Genomic DNA, 12,209 nt, shown 5'->3' on the forward strand with positions numbered 1-12,209 from the left:
TAAAAGCATTTTTAAGGTGCTATTTTTAAAATATCCAAAAGTATAAAGTACTTCCTTTAAAACATTTTTTATTGAGTTATAGTCATTTTACAATGTTGTGTCAAATTCCAGTGTAGAGCACAGTTTTTCAGTTAGACGTGAACATACTTATTATATTCATTGTCACATTTCTTTTCACTGTGAGCTACCACAAGACCTTGTATATATTTCCCTGTGCTGTATGTTTATCTATTCTACATATGCCTGTCAGTATCTACAAATTTTGAACTCCCAGTCTATCCCTTCCCACCCCCCGCCCCCTTGGCAACCACAAGTTTGTATTCTGTGTCTATGAGTCTGTTTCTGTCTTGTATTTATGTTCTTTTTTTTTTTTTTAAGATTCCACATATGAGAGATCTCATATGGTATTTTTCTTTCTCTTTCTGGCTTACTTCACTTAGAATGACATTCCCCAGGGACATCCATGTTGCTGCAAATGGCATTATGTTGTCGTTTTTATGGCTGAATAGTATTCCATTGTGTAAATATACCACTTCTTCTTTATCCAGTCATCTGTCACTGGACATTTAGGCTGTTTCCATGTCTTGGCTATTATAAATAGTGCTGCTATGAACATTGGGATGCAGGTGTCTTCCTGAAGTAGGGTTCCTTCTGGATATATGCCCAGGAGTGGGATTCCTGGGTCATATGGTTAAGTCTATTCCTAGTCTTTTGAGGAATCTCCATACTGTTTTCCACAGTGGCTGCACCAAACTGCATTCTCACCGGCAGTGTAGGAGGGTTCCCTTTTCTCCACAGCCTCTCCAGCATTTGTCATTCGTGGATTTTTGAATGATGGCCATTCTGACTGATGTGAGGTGATACCTCATTGCAGTTTTGATTTGCATTTCTCTGATAATTAGTGATACTGAGCATTTTTTCATGTGCCCATTGATCATTTGTATGTCTTCCTTGGAGAATTGCTTGTTTAGGTCTTTTGCCCATCTTTGGATTGGGTTGTTTGGTTGTCTCTTATTAAGTCGTATGAGCTGCTTATATATTCTGCAGATCAAGGCTTTGTCGGTTTCATTTGCAAAAATTTTCTCCCTTTCTGTAGGTTGTTGTTTTGTTTTGCTTATGGTTTCCTCTGCTGTGCAACTCTCATTAGGTCCCATTTGTTTATTCTTGCTTTTATTTCTATTGCTTGGGTAGACTTCCCTAGGAGAACCTTTTTGAGATGTAGGTCAGATAATGTTTTGCCTACATTTTCTTCTAGGAGGTTTACTGTATCTTGTCTTATGTTTAAGTCTTTGATCCATTTTGAGTTTATTTTTGCGTATGGTGTAAGGGAGTGTTCTAGCTTCACTGATTTACATGCTGCTGTCCAGTTTTCCCAACACCATTTGCTGAAGAGACTGTCAAAGTATAAAGTACTTTTATAGGAAGAAATGTCACAAAGGATGCATACAACTTTCATGAAGAAAAATTTTACACTTTACAAAAATATTATAGAAAAATCTAAATAAATGAAGAATTATAATCTGCTCATGAAAAAAGAAATTTCAGTGTCTTAAAAATGTTTATTTTCACCCAAGTGAATCAAAACATTCAATGTAATTTCAAATGCAATCACAAACCAGTTTTTTAATGAAACTGGACAAACTGCTTCTAAAGTTTTACATGGACGAGTAAGACACCACAACTGCCAAGAACCAGCTTAAGGAAACAAAGAGGGAGAAGGCAGCAAGGCCCGCAGATACCAAACCTCGGTATAAAACTGCAGCAACGAGCACGAGGTGCTTGGGACAGGTACGTAGCGCCACTGTGACAGAAGGGACCCAGAAACCGCCCTTCTGACACTGGACAAAGAAGACTTCACAAGCCGACCAGGAGCAAGGGCTGCTGGCCAGCAATGCCAAGAAAACTGGCGTCATGCGCTGAATGTCTCTGATCCCCCGAAATTCCCATGTTGAAACCCCACCCCACCAAGTGTGATGGTGTTAGGAGGTGGGGCATTTGAGACGTTCCTCTGTCACAGGAATGGAGCCTCAGCAATGGGACTCGTGCCCTTGTAAAAGTCCCAAGAGAATGTGCCTCCTCTCTGCTCTCAGCCATCCGAGGACTCAGTGAGGATTTGGCTGTCAACAAGCCACAAGGGGGCTCTCACCAGGACCCCGCCATGCTGGCACCCCAACCATGCTGGTACCCTGATCTTGGACTTCCAGCCTCGGAACTGAGAGAAATAAGTTTCTGTTGTTTATAAGCCACTCGGTCTGTAGTGTTGTTACACTGGCCTGGACAGACTGAGACAACTGGCCAGCCATATGGAAAAACACAAAATTAGATTTTTCTACCAAACAAACTCCACAAAGACTGAAGACCCAAATGTAAAAAACAAAGTTTTGGAAAAGAATGAAGAGGAGTGTTATCTCCATGCTCGCCTTTAAGAAGTTCTTAGCCCATGGAAGACACCAAAAGGAAAAATCCAGGCATCAAGAGACCATCAGAAGGGTGACGAACAGCCCCCCCACCTGGAGATGTCTGCAGCTCACATGGTCGGTAAGGATCCACATGCAGAACACATAAAGAGCAGACAAAAACCAAAGAAGAGACAAAAGAAAAAAATGGGCAGAAAGATACGAACAGGCAAATTGCAGGACAAGAAACTCAACCACAGTAGTAATTGAGAAAGTGTTGTTTAAAACCACAGCCATCAGATCACAACATTAAGACGTCTGGCAACACCATCAGGGCTAGGAACTTACGGATCACCAGGGAAAGCTGGTTGGCTCACCTGCTTTGAAAACGACACGGCAATTTCCAGTAAGGCTGCGGACCACCCAGCCAGCAGCCGTGCAACCAGAGAAGGGCACGCGCACCCGAGAGAGGAACCGAGCGTCTGCAGTGGAAGGCGGGGCGGGGAGGAAGTGGCGCAGCCTGTGTCCCCCGCCTGGAGACTGGGTGTGCCAGTTGCGGTCCTCTCACACAGGACCACGGTCCAGACGTGAAAGTGAATGGAGCGTCCTTGCAGGGAATCCACAAACGCACAGGCAGCACAGCAAGGTGCAGATGCACGTGGGGGGTGGGCGGGCAGAGCCTCACTCTCCCAGCAATGCTGCCGAGAGCCCAGGGTGAACACTGGGACTCTGACGCCCAGCTCGGGGATGGGAAAACCCCAGGCCGGGGGTCTAATCGACTGATGCCAGGGCCTCGAGGTTGACCTCTGTGATGTCAGCAAGGTGGAAGGGACCTTGCAGGCCTCTGAGGCCCCGTCTGCAAAGTGGGTAAGACAGGCCCTCCCCCTCCTCCCTGAGGAGCCAGGGAGGGGTCAAGGGAACAGTGAACACTCCAAGTGCTGCGGACAGGGAGCACGTCGGAAAAGCCCTGTTTCTACAGCTGATGAGGGTACGTGGCTGCTTGTTGAAATATTCTGTACTCTTATTGTGTGTTCTGTGACATTATAACGTTTTTTAAAGATTTAACTTAGCAAGAAATCAGTCTGACCTGAGAGGGGGCCTGTGACAGAAGGCAGAGCTGCAGATGGGGGTCTGAAAGGGGCTGGGAGCCCCTGGGCCGGACACATCACACGCTGGAGGGTGAGTGGAAGGGTGAGGTCCCCTCAGCAGCTACTGGGGCAGGAGGGGCGCAGTTTGAGAAGAGCATGACCGGGTCCCCGGTCCCTGCAGGGAGGAGAAGCCTCACACTGCTGGCCCCGGGAGGGCAAGTCCGCGGTGCTGTGACAGGTGATCACAGGCCCGGGAAGACGAGCAGAAAGACAGAGGTGCAGGGGCGCCGGCCAGAGCCCGAGAGCTGCAGGGGCTGTTCAAGAGGCTTCCTGAGCCAATGGTAGGGAGTGTCTGCCCTGCGGACTTCAGATGTGTGTGTCCAGTGGAGCAGGGAAGACGGTCACTGGGGAGGAGAAGGGACCCAAGGGGCCAGGTGACAGTGGTCATGCACACGGGTGGGGAAGTGACTGACAGTGACGACCACGGGACAGGGAGCCCGGAGTCCGGAGCCGGGGCCCCCTGGAAGGAGGGGAGTTGAGTCCCTCACCGAGAACACGCGAAGGGTCACTGAGGACACGGAGGAGGGACCACGCCCCCAAGGAACTCAGGTCTGTCTCTCTAGGGCTCTCAGAGCACTTCAGATTTCTGCCCCAGCCTGGGCCAGGAAGCACGAGGAGAAGCCTGATTGCTCCGGAAGCGCCTGCGAGGTGACGATGTAGGCGAGAGGCTGCCTCAGACCCAAGACGGCCCCTACGGCCAGTTATGGGAGCGACCATGGAGCAGAAGCAGACATGCCTCCAGCTCAGGGGCCCGGCCCCCAGCCCCCAGGGAGGCAGACAGGCTGCTGGCAGTGGCACCAAGGCGTCCCTGGCGGCTCTGCCTTGGGCGTCTGCTTGTCAGACCCACGGTTCATCCCAGGACATAACATCAAACTGGACCCTCTGAAACCCTGATTTTTCTCGAAGAGCTTGGGAAGACAACAGAACCAGCTCTTCTTAGTATTACAACAGGTGTACATCAGAGTCCACGCCAGGCCCTGCCCCAGGCCCCTCAGAAGGTAAGGGAGGTCCCTTGGGCTGGATACGCCAGGCACACTGGTTACGCTCAAGACCCCAAGAAATAAAGGGCAGAGGTCACTCTGAACCCCCAAGAGTAAAGGGTGTGGAATAGGCGTCACCCCGACCTCAGGCCCCTAATAACCTTTCTGGAGGACAGAAGGGGGCCAGGAATGGCCCAGAGGGGCTGGCAGATCAGCGGGAGCCCTGGGGTGCCAAGGGGGAGGACTCATGGATCCAGCGGGGGTGGGCAGTGGGGAGTGAGGCTGAAGAGGGGCCTCAGGTGTGAGTCTGCCTGGAGAACCACCACATGGATGGGGGAGCCCTCCCCCTCCCCCTTCCCTTCTTCACAGTGGGCAGTGGCTGCCAGTACCTCAGGCAGACAGCAGAACATTCTTCTCCACAGGTAAGGAAGAAATCACCCCGCAAGGATGAGGTCCTCAGTTTGGAAGCCAGGCCCCATATTCTGGGGTTAGACGCAGATTGGCACCCAGCCCCCACCCCTTTGCCTAAAGCAAACCTGCCAACAGACACGGCCACCCCCGGCTCTGCCCCCCTCACACTCAGCTCTGGTAGGAATCCTGCCCAGATATGGGGAACCCCGAAGCAGTGCACTCCCCTCCTCAGCAGACCTCCCTAACGTGAATGGACCAAGGCCTTCCGCGTAGGTGACTCCTGGATAGTAAGAGGCTTCAAAGTGAAAGACCTAAATAAGCCAGCAGAAAACAAGCACCGTGAAAAACAGGTAAACCACAAGCAAAAACAAGCTATGAACAAAAAACCTCTGTAGACTTGCTCAGAATGCTTCAAGAAGACACTACATTTTTGAAACAAGAACAGGATGCTATGAAATGGGAACACTTAGAGACAAGGAAGACGGCTCTGAGACCAAAAGGAAAAAAATGTAAATGCTGAAATTTACATACAAAATACCCAAAATGAACTAAAAAATGAAGTCCAAAAAGTGTTAAGAAGGTAGAACACAAACAAGGAGACAGAATGAGAGGGGAGACAGGAACACCAAAGACCAATGCATGAACTCAAAGAAGCAGACAGAAGAAAAGAAAGGGGAGAAACTTGTGAACAGATGAAAGAGACTGTCTTCAGTTGAAAGGCCCCACTGAGCACCAATAAGTGCGTAAACCCACACCTAACCCATCCACATGGATGGTCAGGACCCCACAGATGAAGAAAGGATCCTCAGAGATTCCAGAGAGGAAAGACAAGTTGCTGACAAAGACTTCTCACAGGCGACTGTATGCGGAAGATGATGGTGCCAATGCCTTCAGCGTGATTTACCGCCAGGAAGTGCCCCAGACAAAGCATCTACCCGGCATGAGGACGAGCAAGGACTGGACACCGTTCATAGAAGTCACACAAGGATGTGCTCCAGCAAAACAAGACAGGAAACCAAGAAAGCAGCAGCTCTGGGGCCCAACGAATAGAGACTCCAACCCCAGGGGATGCAGTGAGCAGCAGGTGACAGACGGGAGGAGGTGGCTTCCAGGGGTGAGGGTGCCAGGGAAGAGGGGACTCAGCAGGAGACAGTGAGTGAGAGCTGGGGAAAGTGAGGACGAAAAAAATGAATTCAGTATAAGAAGGAGACAGCTGAGCTCTAGGGGAAATAAAACACCTGCCTGGGCTCGCAGTAAGACCAGAGGGACTCCTCCTCCGATCCGGGCCTGGCCCACCACATCACTGCTCTTCTCGGAGCTGCCGCCCTCCCAGGCACCGGGGCCCCAGAAGCAGGTAGAGAGTGAGGACCAGATGACACTGCCCCAGCCCCACGACAGCCCCCTAGAAGCATGATCCCCACTGACCCACAGGACCTGGGCCTCGATGAACACTAGCCCCGACGCCCAGCCTCCTGGCCTCTGGTGAGACAGATGAGGAGAGACACTGAGGCCCACCTGGCAACCCCAGCCCCGACAGAGTGGCAGCTGCTTGCCCTGGGCCCACAGGAAGTGGACTCCTTGGGCCAGAGCAACTGGCTCAACAAGGAACCAGCACCTGCCGAGTGCCCACCGTGTACAAGGCACTGTGCCGGCACGGGGTGCTGTGCGGACGGGTAGGGGCAGAACGCACTAAAAGGTCTGTGGAGTCAGAGGCAGTGGGGGCAGAATCTCAGGTCCTCTCTGACACGTCACGTGCCTTCTCAGGAGCCTCAGCCTCCGAACCTGAGAAACGGGGACAAGACCCTGCCTGTTGGGGTCTTAGGAGCATCAGGAGAGGGGCGCACTGAGGTGCACGACACAGTCTGTGCCTGATCAGTGTTCCTTCCTTCCTCCCTGACCCGCAAGCCACAGTGGGTGACGCCGGGGTGCTTACGGAGGGCTCCAAGGTGGGAGCCGGAACCTCGGTGTGGGGCGCTGAGGGAGGAGGGCTGGCAGGGGCACAGCAGGTGGGAGCTGCACACGTGAGTGTAAGTGCATGCCTAAGCGTGTCAAAGAGCGTGTGAGTGTGCATCGGGGCAGTGGCTCCCGTCAGCCCAAGGGCGAACTGGGGAAGGGTGAGGTGTGAGAACAGGAGGCCTGGGCTAGGGGTCCTCCCCAGGCCGCAGGGGGCCCCAAAACTGGGTAGAGGGAGGAGCACGGGGCCACTTCCCTGCCCACGAGCTTCAGAATGGAGGGCGAGGTGGGGGCAGGGGAGCCAGGGCTCGGCCAGCCCAGACGCAGGACCAGGATTAGGAGATTAAATCCAGAGGAGGCTTCAGAGAGGCAGTAGGCCCTCCTGCTCAGAAGCCGCAGCCCAGCCAGCAGCCCAGCCAGCAGGCAGAAGGTCGGGCTCAATGCGGGGATGGCACCTAGGAGGCTGCAAGGGGTGTGGTCTCCCCCAAGTGAGGGAGCTGGCTTGGGGTGCTGTGGGTGGGGGAACCAAAGCCTGCAGGATGGGCTGGGGGGGAACCCAGAGGCTCAGCTTCAGCTGACTGCTGACCTTGACTGTACTCTCCGTCCTTCCAACGTCCCCAACACAATGAGCCCTTCATTGGGTCCCTGAGGCTGGGGGTGCTGGGGGAGCCTGGGGTCAGCCAGCACCCATCAGCCCAAGGCCAGGATACTGGCAATGCTCAAGAGTGAAACAGCAAACCTGCTAGAACAGGCGGGGTAATGAAGCACGCTCCCCGGCCCCTGCCCCCTGTCCCTGCCCCGACCCCTCCCCTGGGCTGTGCCTGTGCCGGCTGAGGCCGGGCAGGAAGAGCTCATGAACTAATGGGACAGAACAGAGGACTGAGCAGGCACCCCAGCCAAGCCAGGAGGTCCAGCATGCATGGTCCAGCCCCAACAGGGCTCTCAGCGGGGCACCAGGGTATGGAGCGGGGAGGGAGACACCAAGTCCCCTGCAGCCACCTGGGTGGGGGGGTGAGCCCGGCCCTTTGGGCCTGAGGACACTAGATGGGGGGTGCCCTAGGGACACTAGGGACTGGGTAGGAGGGCAGCCATGTGCTCATCTGGGGTCATGAGCTGCTGAGTGACTCCTGGCCACTCTCCTGGGCGAGGCAGCTCAGGCCCCTCCACCTCGCAGAAGTACGAGGTCTCAGGCCTGAAGGGCTTCACAGGCCTGAGCCCATGCCCTGGTCAGTCAATCCTAAAGGCCAGGATGGGGCACCCAGTGCGGGTGACCCCTCCACGGCACCCAATCCAGTGGTAGCAGGACCCCGTCAGAGCACCCTCCCCGGCCGCCCCCAGCTCACCCACCTCGGCCAGCCGCAGGAGCTGAGTGGGCCCTCGGAGACTCCCCCACCCCCTCCAGGCCCATCTCCATCTCCCACCATGTCTCCCCACTCCCTGTCCCTCCCCCAGCCCCATCCTACCACCCTCCACAGAGCGCATGAGAGGACTTCCCTGCCCTGCTTCCGAAGACCACGGCCAGCCCTGGGTCAGCAGCGGTGACACCAGGGAGGACTGAGAGGGAACAAGGCTGGGTGGCTGGGCCCCCTCTGCCCAGTGAGTCTAGGTGTGAATCCCGGCTCCGCTGTGCACCAGCTCTGGGCTTTCAACCGAGCCGCAGCCTCCACCTGGCTGTGGCTGGCCCAGAGGGAGGCCCCAGGACAGGCAGCCTGTGGGCCACTCCAGCAGGAGGCAGAAGGGGCACACCCAGTAGGGGAAGCACCCAGTGAGGGGGACGTACAGAAGGCATCTGGCAGGCCTTCATCACAGGGGCCTCCCTGGGAGCCTTGGGGTTGGGGGACTCTGATCCTACCTGACCCTAGCCTCTCTCTGCCCTGTGGACCACACCCCACAGACAACACTCTGCAGTCCTCAGGTCCTGGCATAGCCAGGGATGGAGTTACTAGTCCCTTTCCTACCTCAGACCCAGTACCCTCACCAGACTTCACACCCAGGGAGAGACTGTCCCCTCCACCCCGTCTGGGGCCCTTAGCCAGTGGCCTCCCTGCCACCATCAGCCCCAGAAGGTCCCTAGATATTGACCTCAACGAAGTGCAGACCTAAGATGTGGCCCTGGCCCTGGTAGCATCCCTCACCCCACTGCAGACACGGCACCCCACTGCAGACGCCACACCTGCTTCACACCTGCCTAGCCCTATTCCACAGCCTCAGCTCAGGCGGATGGCTAACCACACCTGCAAAATGGCCGCCGCAGGTACAGCCCCAACCCCCCACTCCAGACCCCGGGGCTTCCCTTCAAACCGCAGCTGCCAGACCCAGAGGAGGATGGGCACGGTTACCCTTAGCCAGCTACAGAGCAGGGAGAGAGGGTGGGTCGGATGTGACTGTTCTGTAGACGCGCGTGATGGGTGTCGTGCTGGGTCCCCAGGGTTCGGACCAGGCCAGCCCGCCTCTCCGCACCTCCTCCTCCCTGAACCTACTCTCCGCATCCGCAATCCGCAAGATCCAATCCTTCGCTATAACAGGCCTTTATCACAGCAATGCAGACATCCCTTGGAGGAGGCGGCTTCCTGGGGAGGGGTCCGCGGGTGTCTGGAGGAAAGTCCCTATTTCTAGGAACGTGGGCGCGCATCGGGTCCGCGCCAGGGCGACGTCGCGCCCGCGCCCGGCAGGCCCCATGACTTGGCATTCCCTCCTTCCCCTCCCCCTCCCGCCCTTGCGGCCCGCTGTCCCCCAACCCACCCAGCGCCAGGCAGGCTGCGGACCCTCCCTCCCCGCCGGGATGCTGCCCCGGCCCCATCCGGAGAGCTAGGGCGCAAGGTGTGTTGAGAGGGGTAGTTAGGGCGAGAGGAAGCTCAAAGGACGAGCGGAAAGGGTCTAAGCTGCAGTGTCCCTGTCATCCGAGCCCAGGCGCCTGGGGAGCGCCGCCAGCCGAGACATCGCGGCCCGCAGCCCCTCTCCGCCCGCCGCCAGGCCACACCTGTTACTGGGGCGCGGGCTGCGTGCACGCAGGCCTCGTTCGCTGGCGGCCCCTCCCAAGCCGTGGGTCTTTCTGGAAGGGAGAAGGGGTCTCTTGGGAAGAGGACGTGGCGTGGGGTGGGGTAATGGGCAGTCCCGGAGGTGCACACGAAGCCGCCTGCCCAGACACCCCGCCGCAACCCCCGCCCGCCCCTCCCGCCTGTTTTGCTCTCGGCTCCAGCATCCACCCTCCCCCACGGCGGGGACCAGGGCCTCTGCCCGCGCCCCGCCGCCCTGGGTGCGCTCCCCTCCCGCCTGGCCGCGGCAGCCGCGCCCCTCCCCGGTGCCTCATCTGCGTCCTCTCCCCTGCTCGCCATCCCTCCCTCCCCCGCCGGTCCAGGCGCAACCTCGGCCCATCCCTGCTAATGGCTCCACTCCAGGAGAAGGGAAGGATAGGGGAAGGGGGAAGGGTGTCTCGAGATGCGCCGGCTGCCTGTGCCCTCCCCGTGGCGACCCCCGCCCATCCCAGCCGAGAGTCCCCCTGCAGCGGGGGCCGCAAGTGAAGGGGCCTTTCCAGAGGGCCCTGCCCGGCAGCGAACGAAGGGCGGACGACTCCTGAATTTGCACCATTGTTCTCCGCGAGGACGGGGGAGGGTCGGGGGAAGGGAAGGGGCCGCACGGCGCCAGCGCCTCGGGCCGAGACTCGGACGCAGGCGCGGGGAGCAAGCTCACCACCCCGGGGCGCAGTCGATGCAGGTGCAGGACGCAGGATGCAGGCGCGGGATGCTGGGCGCGGGAGGCCCGGCGAGTGGCTGTCTTACCTCTCAGGCGTCACTGGCGTTGGCCCGGCATGGGCACGGGCATGGGCGCGGGTCCCCGAGCGCCGAGCTGCTGCCGCTCCTGGGCTGCGCTCGGCGCTGTGACGGCGGCACCGCGTGACGGCTGCGGGCCCCCAGCCTGGCCCGCCCCGCGCCCCTCCCGCCGCGCTGGTTGGCTGCGCGCGGCTCCCGAGCCCCAGCCGCCAGCTGGTTTGTCGCGCGGGGAGAGGGACGGGCGTCACGGCCGCCTCGGGGATGGGGTTGGGGCCGGAGGGGGCTGGGGCCGGGCTGTGACATCACCGCTGACACCGCAGCCCTTTTGATAGACAGGTGGGGGACCACACGGCTCGGACGCGCCGCCCCCTCCCCGGGTGTAGCCCCCTCGCGACGCTCAGCCCCAAGGCCCCCCGACCCTCCCGAATTTACCCGCAGACCCCACGCTGGGCCTTTCGGAACTCCGACCCCTTTCAAATGAAATCACTAAATCTCCACCTGCCCCACCCGCGATGCCATCAGCACGAACGCATCGTCGCGAAGGGACAAAGCCTGGGTGGCCTTTTTGCACCAGGGAGGGGCTGTAGAGGGCGGTGGGGATACCGACTCCGAGGTGTAACAGGTGAGTCTCTCAGTCACTCCTGGCGTCTTGGCCAGAGCCCTGGAGGGAGACCAGAGGATGGAAGACAGCCTTCCTCGCGGGGATGATGCAACCGGCCGGCCAGCGGACCAGCCGCCTCTCCTCCCGTCATGCCTCGGGTGGAGACCCCCACCGTCCTCTCGCCCCACTTCTCCAGGTCGTCAGTACCCCTGTCCTCACACCCTGTTTCTCCAGCTCAACTTCCTTGGATCAAGTCACATGTGGCTCCCGGTCCAAGCTGGCAAACCCCAGCCTTCGCCAACCCCTCAGCTGCTTTCCGGGCCACTAGAGACTGCCTGGCACCTCTGTGTGCCACTGACCTCCAGCAAAAGCCCCGGCACTGGGCGACTTTGACAGATCCTCTGGCCAGCTCTCCAGAACTGCGGTGGGTGCGATGACGGCATACTGCCAGGTCACTGGGGCGCCAGGACCCCCTTCTAACACGCCCCCTGCCGTCGGCATCCTCATATCCCAGGTTAAGTCTCCCCGGCGTCCAGCAGGTGCCAGGCGCTGCTCCAAGGGCTTTGCTTGGTTAACAGTTTAATCCTCACAAAGCGCGCCTCAATTTGCAGCCTCTGTGGCTTGTGCCTTCAAAGCAGCAAGGGCACAGACGCATCCACCGTTTCTGCAAAGGAGCCCACCCTGCCCTCCAAAGCCACCTAGACAGCTTCTCCTCCTTTTCTATTTCCTGGAACCACCTGCATAAAAGAGAAATTATTTTCTTCCAAATTCTGGTAGAAACAGTGAAACTACACGGGCCCCCAAAGTGGGCTTTTATCATTTCCATTTTCATCGTATTTATCCCTCTGGTCAAGTTCTGTATCTCTTGAGCCAAATTTGGCATTTTATATATTTCTAGGAACTAATACATTTCATTGATTCTTTTAAATGACTAGCATGTTTATTCTTTT

General features: G+C 57.4%; 1 protein-coding gene across 1 annotated transcript in view; it reads right to left on the reverse strand.

Annotated features, from left to right (window-relative positions):
- The window catches only part of KIF1A (kinesin family member 1A), an 85,415-nt gene extending 73,696 nt beyond the window's left edge, over positions 1-11,719 (reverse strand). The window contains exon 1 of the mRNA XM_072962007.1: positions 11,619-11,719. The gene's annotated coding sequence lies outside the window, so the exon portion shown is untranslated. The remainder of the gene's footprint in view (positions 1-11,618) is intronic.
- Between the last annotated feature and the right edge of the window lie 490 nt (positions 11,720-12,209).

This window comes from Vicugna pacos, chromosome 5 (assembly GCF_048564905.1).
Source record: "Vicugna pacos chromosome 5, VicPac4, whole genome shotgun sequence".
Classification (NCBI taxonomy): Eukaryota; Metazoa; Chordata; class Mammalia; order Artiodactyla; family Camelidae; genus Vicugna; species Vicugna pacos.